The 5,765-nt window shown below is 34.8% G+C and overlaps 1 protein-coding gene and 2 long non-coding RNA genes across 3 annotated transcripts in view; 2 read left to right on the forward strand and 1 right to left on the reverse strand.

The window, feature by feature from the left end:
• LOC103131671 (protein sel-1 homolog 3) overlaps nucleotides 1-5,765 on the forward strand; it is an 18,656-nt gene that overhangs the window by 8,379 nt on the left and 4,512 nt on the right. The window lies entirely within an intron of this gene.
• LOC107834861 (uncharacterized) lies at nucleotides 3,057-4,417 on the forward strand. The gene is made up of 2 exons (XR_001660687.1): nucleotides 3,057-3,292; nucleotides 3,917-4,417. It is a non-coding gene; the product is annotated as an uncharacterized LOC107834861 (long non-coding RNA).
• On the reverse strand, nucleotides 4,421-5,453 carry LOC107834860 (uncharacterized). Its single transcript, XR_001660686.1, has 2 exons — nucleotides 5,214-5,453; nucleotides 4,421-4,701 (listed from the first exon to the last, which is right to left on the reverse strand). It is a non-coding gene; the product is annotated as an uncharacterized LOC107834860 (long non-coding RNA).

Consider the following 5,765-nt stretch of genomic DNA (forward strand, 5'->3'; position numbering starts at 1 on the left):
GGGGGCGTTTGGTCGAAGGTAAACTTTACACCTTAAATACACAACAATACCAGTTTAGACTTTGAGCAACTTCCTAAAACTGTATTGTGTAACATTAAAACATGCTTGGCTGCAACTGTATCAATGGCAGCTCTTCTTCTATTCAGTGTTTGTAGCTTTTGGCGCAGCTAGCTTCAGTTCAGCGTTACACCGGCTGATGACGTTGCTATGATTCACTTTGTCTGGTGTCTGATTTTCTAATATTTTGTTTTATTGAGGATTTTTGTACATATGTTTTTTTCAGTTCTGTGATCATGTCAAAGCAGCAACTTATATTAAAAAGTGTTTTATTTCCGTTTGAAAGCTGCCCGCTTCCATGGAAGGACAACAGAAGGGATACACACCTCACTGTGTATCCCTCTGAAAAATGAACCCATTTAAATAAAGAAATCCCTCCATAGGTGATACCAAGATAGAGAGCGTTCATTTTGTAGCGTTAACACCGGAGCTGTAAGTGGTCCGGTATGAAACGGGGGTGATAGAACAACACAGCACTTTTAAATTTTAATAATCAAAATACCGAAATTGTTTCCGTTGTTTTAAAAGGCTTATGCCAGTCTGCCTTTTCCCCAACGATACGCCCTGCACCTTAGGGGGGGGAAAAAACGACACGCACATTGGCAAAACTTTGAAAGAGGAGAAGCGGGACATAAAACGGAGCGACGAACTAGATGTGAATTATGGCATAAAAACAGAGAATCCGACGCTGAACAGTGAAAAAATAAAAACATGATATGGAACATGATGATTAGGAGGCGCAGCAGGTGATGAGTGAAGATTACTGATGGTGAGTGTCAATAAATGATAAAATAAATCTAGCAACAAGAAATAAACTAAAGTGGACATAGCAATAAACCAAGAGAGGATAATACTAATCAAAGGAAACTAAATGTAAATGAATGAAGAACAAAATGCAAGAATAAATTAAGAAACTAAAGTAAATACAGATGAATAAACTGGTATGGCAAGACCTTTAGAGCAATACATAATACAGTGGACTGTATGGCAAGAATAAACAGACACTATTTCCAGATAAAAGGTAAAACAATATTGTTGAAGTGCCATGGGTTTGTTAAGACCACANGGGGGGCACTCGTTTAATAGACGGTAAATTGCGAAAATAACTTGCTGGATATTGAAAGTTCCGGTTGTTATGGATACATGGGTAAGTATATCATCTCACAGGACATTTAAAGCACTACTTACAATTAAAATAAGGAAGATTTATTTAGTCAGACGTTTGAAACTTAGGCGTAAAGAGCTCCGTCTGGTGGCCAGACTTCCAAGCAAAGCGAGCATTGGACCAAACGGCCCGCCTCAACTAAACTGTAGAAAATAGACAAAGATGTCTGCCAATCAGAATTCTAGCTCGCGTGTTCTTGACCAATGACTGTAAAATGTTTTGTAGAAAAGAAGTCCATGCGTTCGGTTAAATCAAATGCGATATGAAAGAAGATGGAGTCTGTCTCACCCGGTAAAAAAAACACGTTTACTTGAAAAAAGAATTAAAAACAGGTGGCGCTGGGCAAAGGAAAGGGGACAAGACGGGAAGCTGGCGGAAATTTTTATAAAAGGGGGCCGCTGGGATTTCTTTGGGGGCGTTTGGTCGAAGGTAAACTTTACACCTTAAATACACAACAATACCAGTTTAGACTTTGAGCAACTTCCTAAAACTGTATTGTGTAACATNCATTGTAGTCGGTGGATGATGTCTGTAAAAGCCCTTGTCCAGGAGCAGAACTCAATACATTATAATAGTTTAAAATAATTAAAGAAATACTAAAATTATATATTGTGACAATTAAGTATAAGTAGTCATATAAATAATTATAGAGGTATCAATAAATTGAATTAAAAATAATTTCTAGATATTTTCCAACTCTATTGAAATTTGTCCCTTGTTTTTGTCAACACCGTCAGAAATGAAAAGAATGTAAAAAAAAAAAATCAGGCATTATTGGGGGGCACCAGAACTTCTGAGCACCCCATGATCTCTTCTTTTCTCTTCCTTTGCTAGGAGGCCTAGTTAGCTCTGGTTAGCTTAAGTTATTTTTTAGTTTTTTCTTTTGTTTTATTCCTAAGTTGCTTGTCACAACCATGATGTGTCAACTCCATAACTGACAATTTACAAAACTTTGATGAAATTTTGTGAAATAAAAGCTTAATTTTGGTTTACTGTAAAGATTTAATGGACCTGATGAGCTACAATATGGCCTCCTTCAGAATAACATCATATAAATTGAGGTAGTTTGGCTTTTTTTCAACTCCGTCAGATGTCAACTCCATCTGAGTTTTTCTGACTCTTTCAGTGAAATTGTTGTCAAATCTCACTTAAATGTGCAATTAATTCATTTTAATGTATTTTACATGAATTGCATTACTTCACATGTATCAAGTTTTTCATTTTATTCACTAGTTTGTCAACACCTTCGGTTCTGTGTCAACTCCGTCATGCACTGTCAACTCCGTCAGATGGCTTTTTTGTTGTTTTTGGTTTTAAATAATATTTCTTTTGTTTCTTGAGAAGCATTTTTCTGTAAAATGAGTAAAAATATCACTAATAGGGTCATTAAAAATTATTTTTATTTATTTTTGTCAGATGGTGATGACAATGTTCTAGATCACGTCGATTAAAAATGTAATTTAAAAAAAAAAAAATGTTGCAACTGGGAGCCTGTACCTTAGCATCTTTACATTTCCTAAAGATTATTTGTCATATTTGCATACATAAGGTTGAGAAATAACAAAAAAAAAATTATGGGAAAATTAAAACCCATTTTGTCCCTATTCTCAAGAATCACTGAAATATTTATACTACATAATAATAAATAAAACAATAAATATATAAATAAAAGAATATATATTTTGATAAGAAATAAAAGCATAAATATATACTTTGCTTTGATTTTTTTGCTTCTCCCTTTTCCGTTTGCTGTATTCCATTTGCTGTATTTATTTCTGTATTTATTTCTGTATTATTTGCTCGCTGCATCGTTATGTTAATGAGGTGGGCTGCATCGTTATGTTAATGAGGTGGGCTGCCTTCTATGTCCAGCTGTATTGGTCAATAAACAGGAAAGCGAACGATCCGTGTGCAGATCGATTGTGAATGCCTGCTCTGTGGTCCTCTTCGGAGAGAGCCTTATAGACCCTTTTCACAAGACGTCAAACAACATCCGTTTAACATCCACTATCTATACATAATCTAAACTGGACAAATTCCTCGCTGACTGATACCAGTTTGACTACGAAGGTACGTGTTTTGGTTTTTTTCTAGCTGTTAGTTAATATGCTAGGCTAGCAATAGTAATTTGTTAACTGGCTAACATTAGTAGCCTTTCTGTTTTGGAAATAGAACGTATTTAGGGTCTAATCTTAATCACATTTTTATAGTATAGACTGGGGTTGCCACCCGTCATGGAAAATGCGTGATCGTATTAAACCCTCCTCATTTACGCTAGTTTCACCACCCGCTCAGTAGAGACATTACCTGTAGCCACATGTCCAAAACTTGACAGTTATGCCAAACACCCGCTACTCCACCACGTCCTGAGAAGTTAAACTCTTGCTGCAATCAAGACATGAGGAGGAAGATGCTGTTTTAGATAGATAGATAGAAACAAACATTTCATTAGAGAAATGTGATTCTCTCTCTCTCTCTCTGTCTATCTATCTATCTATCTATCTATCTATCTATCTATCTATCTATCTATCTATCTATCTATATAAAAGCTCATTAACTTCACATTTCTCCAATGAATATTTATCAAATGTTATGATTAGAAGGTTAAGTTTCTTATACTTTGTTTTCCTGTGGTTGTAGACTTGGCAGTAGAAAATTGATAACATAGGAACAACTTCATATCCCTTTTAACAGGTTACACTTGATTCTGCTGTGGGGCCTGTAGAAACAAAGTGCATGAAGTTTGTGCTGAGGTGGGAAAACCCACATGGTGGGACTTCTGCTTCAAACTGCTCATTACAGTGTACCATTGCCTCCGTCATCCACCAGTTCACTGCAGACCGGCACCCGCCAAGGACCGTACATGGATGTCTTAAGTTGTAAACTGAGTACATAAAATTGATATGTCTTTTGTAACTAAATTTTCTCTATCAATGACTTAAATGATTAACTGTGGTAATTATGTTTGTGTAATGTAGTAACCATGTAGTGTTTAATATAATTATTAAATAGATGTTTTAAAGAAACAGCCACAAACCTTATGTATTTGGTCCACAATGGCAGCTTTAATTTTAACATTTCCTCTCGTCCACATACTTTGTTGCCAGATGTGTAAAATTTACAAAAAGAAGCAATTTAAGTGTAAAAGTTGCACATATGTAGATTACTCAAGAGAAGCTATTAACAATAGTTTTTTATAGAACTCTACACATCAATTCATTTATTAATAGATACATATAGATATTAACTACAGAATAGATGCACAAAGATTTCATTTCTAACAGTTGCTAGCAGTAGTGACTGTTCATCCAAGAAGTGTGACTTGCAGGAGCAGAGAGGCTCTGTTCTGGTTTCTCCTTTTAAATCAAGAGCCCATGATAGTTTGACTAGGCAGCAGATGTCCCACAGCTGATTGACTGAACCTGTCATGGACAGAAGAACAAGACCATCCCAGATATGGTAGGTTGTTAGGTCGGCTACTGTTGAGAAAGATGGACAACAAAACAAATGGAGAAATTATGAATCACATCAGAATATGTAAATTATTTGGCAGATAGGGCTTAAATCAATATTTAAAATGCTTTTCTAAACAACAGTGTTGGAAGATGTAAGTGATTTTTGTAAAACTTGACAACACAGCACCGAAAGGCAGCGGTGTACGTGTATGTTTCCTAACTGTGGCTAAAGCTACTGCTAGCTGGTTTACTTTCCAATCGAAGGCTGGTTCCTTTGAATACAGTTGGAGAATGGTAAATTGACAATGACACGGCTAACACTTGCTGTTTTACTAAAGTTGATACAGAAAGTGAACCTTTTAACGTTACAACACTGACATGCAGCGGTGTATATTTTTCTTAACTGTGGCTAAAGCTGCTACTAGCTGGTTTACTCTTCGATCGGAGTCTGTTTATTTTATACAGAGTGAGAGAATGGTGAATTGACAATGAGTAATAACAGCTATCTAAAACTTAAATACTGTTATTAGCCTTACCTTTTATTGTGTCCTTAAGATAATGAGTATTCGTGAATTTTTCAGTCAGGTTTCCCGAGGACTGTTGAACTGAGGCCGAAAGCGCCAAGTATTCAGGCATTCACAATCGATCTGCACACGGATCGTTCACTTTCCTGTTTATTGACCAATAGAGAGCTGGACATAGAAGGCAGCCCACCTCATTAACATAACGATGCAGCGAGCAAATAATACAGAAATAAATACAGCAAATGGAAATACAGCAAAGGGAGAAGCAAAAAAAAAAATCAAAACAAAGTATATATTTATGCTTTTATTTCTTATCAAAAAATATATTTATTCTTTTATTTATATATTTATTGTTTCATTTATTATTATGTAGTATATATATTCTCTTATTTATACATTTCTACTTTTATTTTTATATTTATTCTTTTATTTATATATTTCTACTTTTATTTTTATATTGATTCTTTCATTTATATATTTCTACTTTTATTTTTATATTGAATCTTTCATTTATATATTTCTACTTTTATTTTTATATTGATTCTTTCATTTATTATTATGTTG

Source organism: Poecilia formosa, unplaced genomic scaffold, assembly GCF_000485575.1.
Source record: "Poecilia formosa unplaced genomic scaffold, Poecilia_formosa-5.1.2 Scaffold807, whole genome shotgun sequence".
Classification (NCBI taxonomy): Eukaryota; Metazoa; Chordata; class Actinopteri; order Cyprinodontiformes; family Poeciliidae; genus Poecilia; species Poecilia formosa.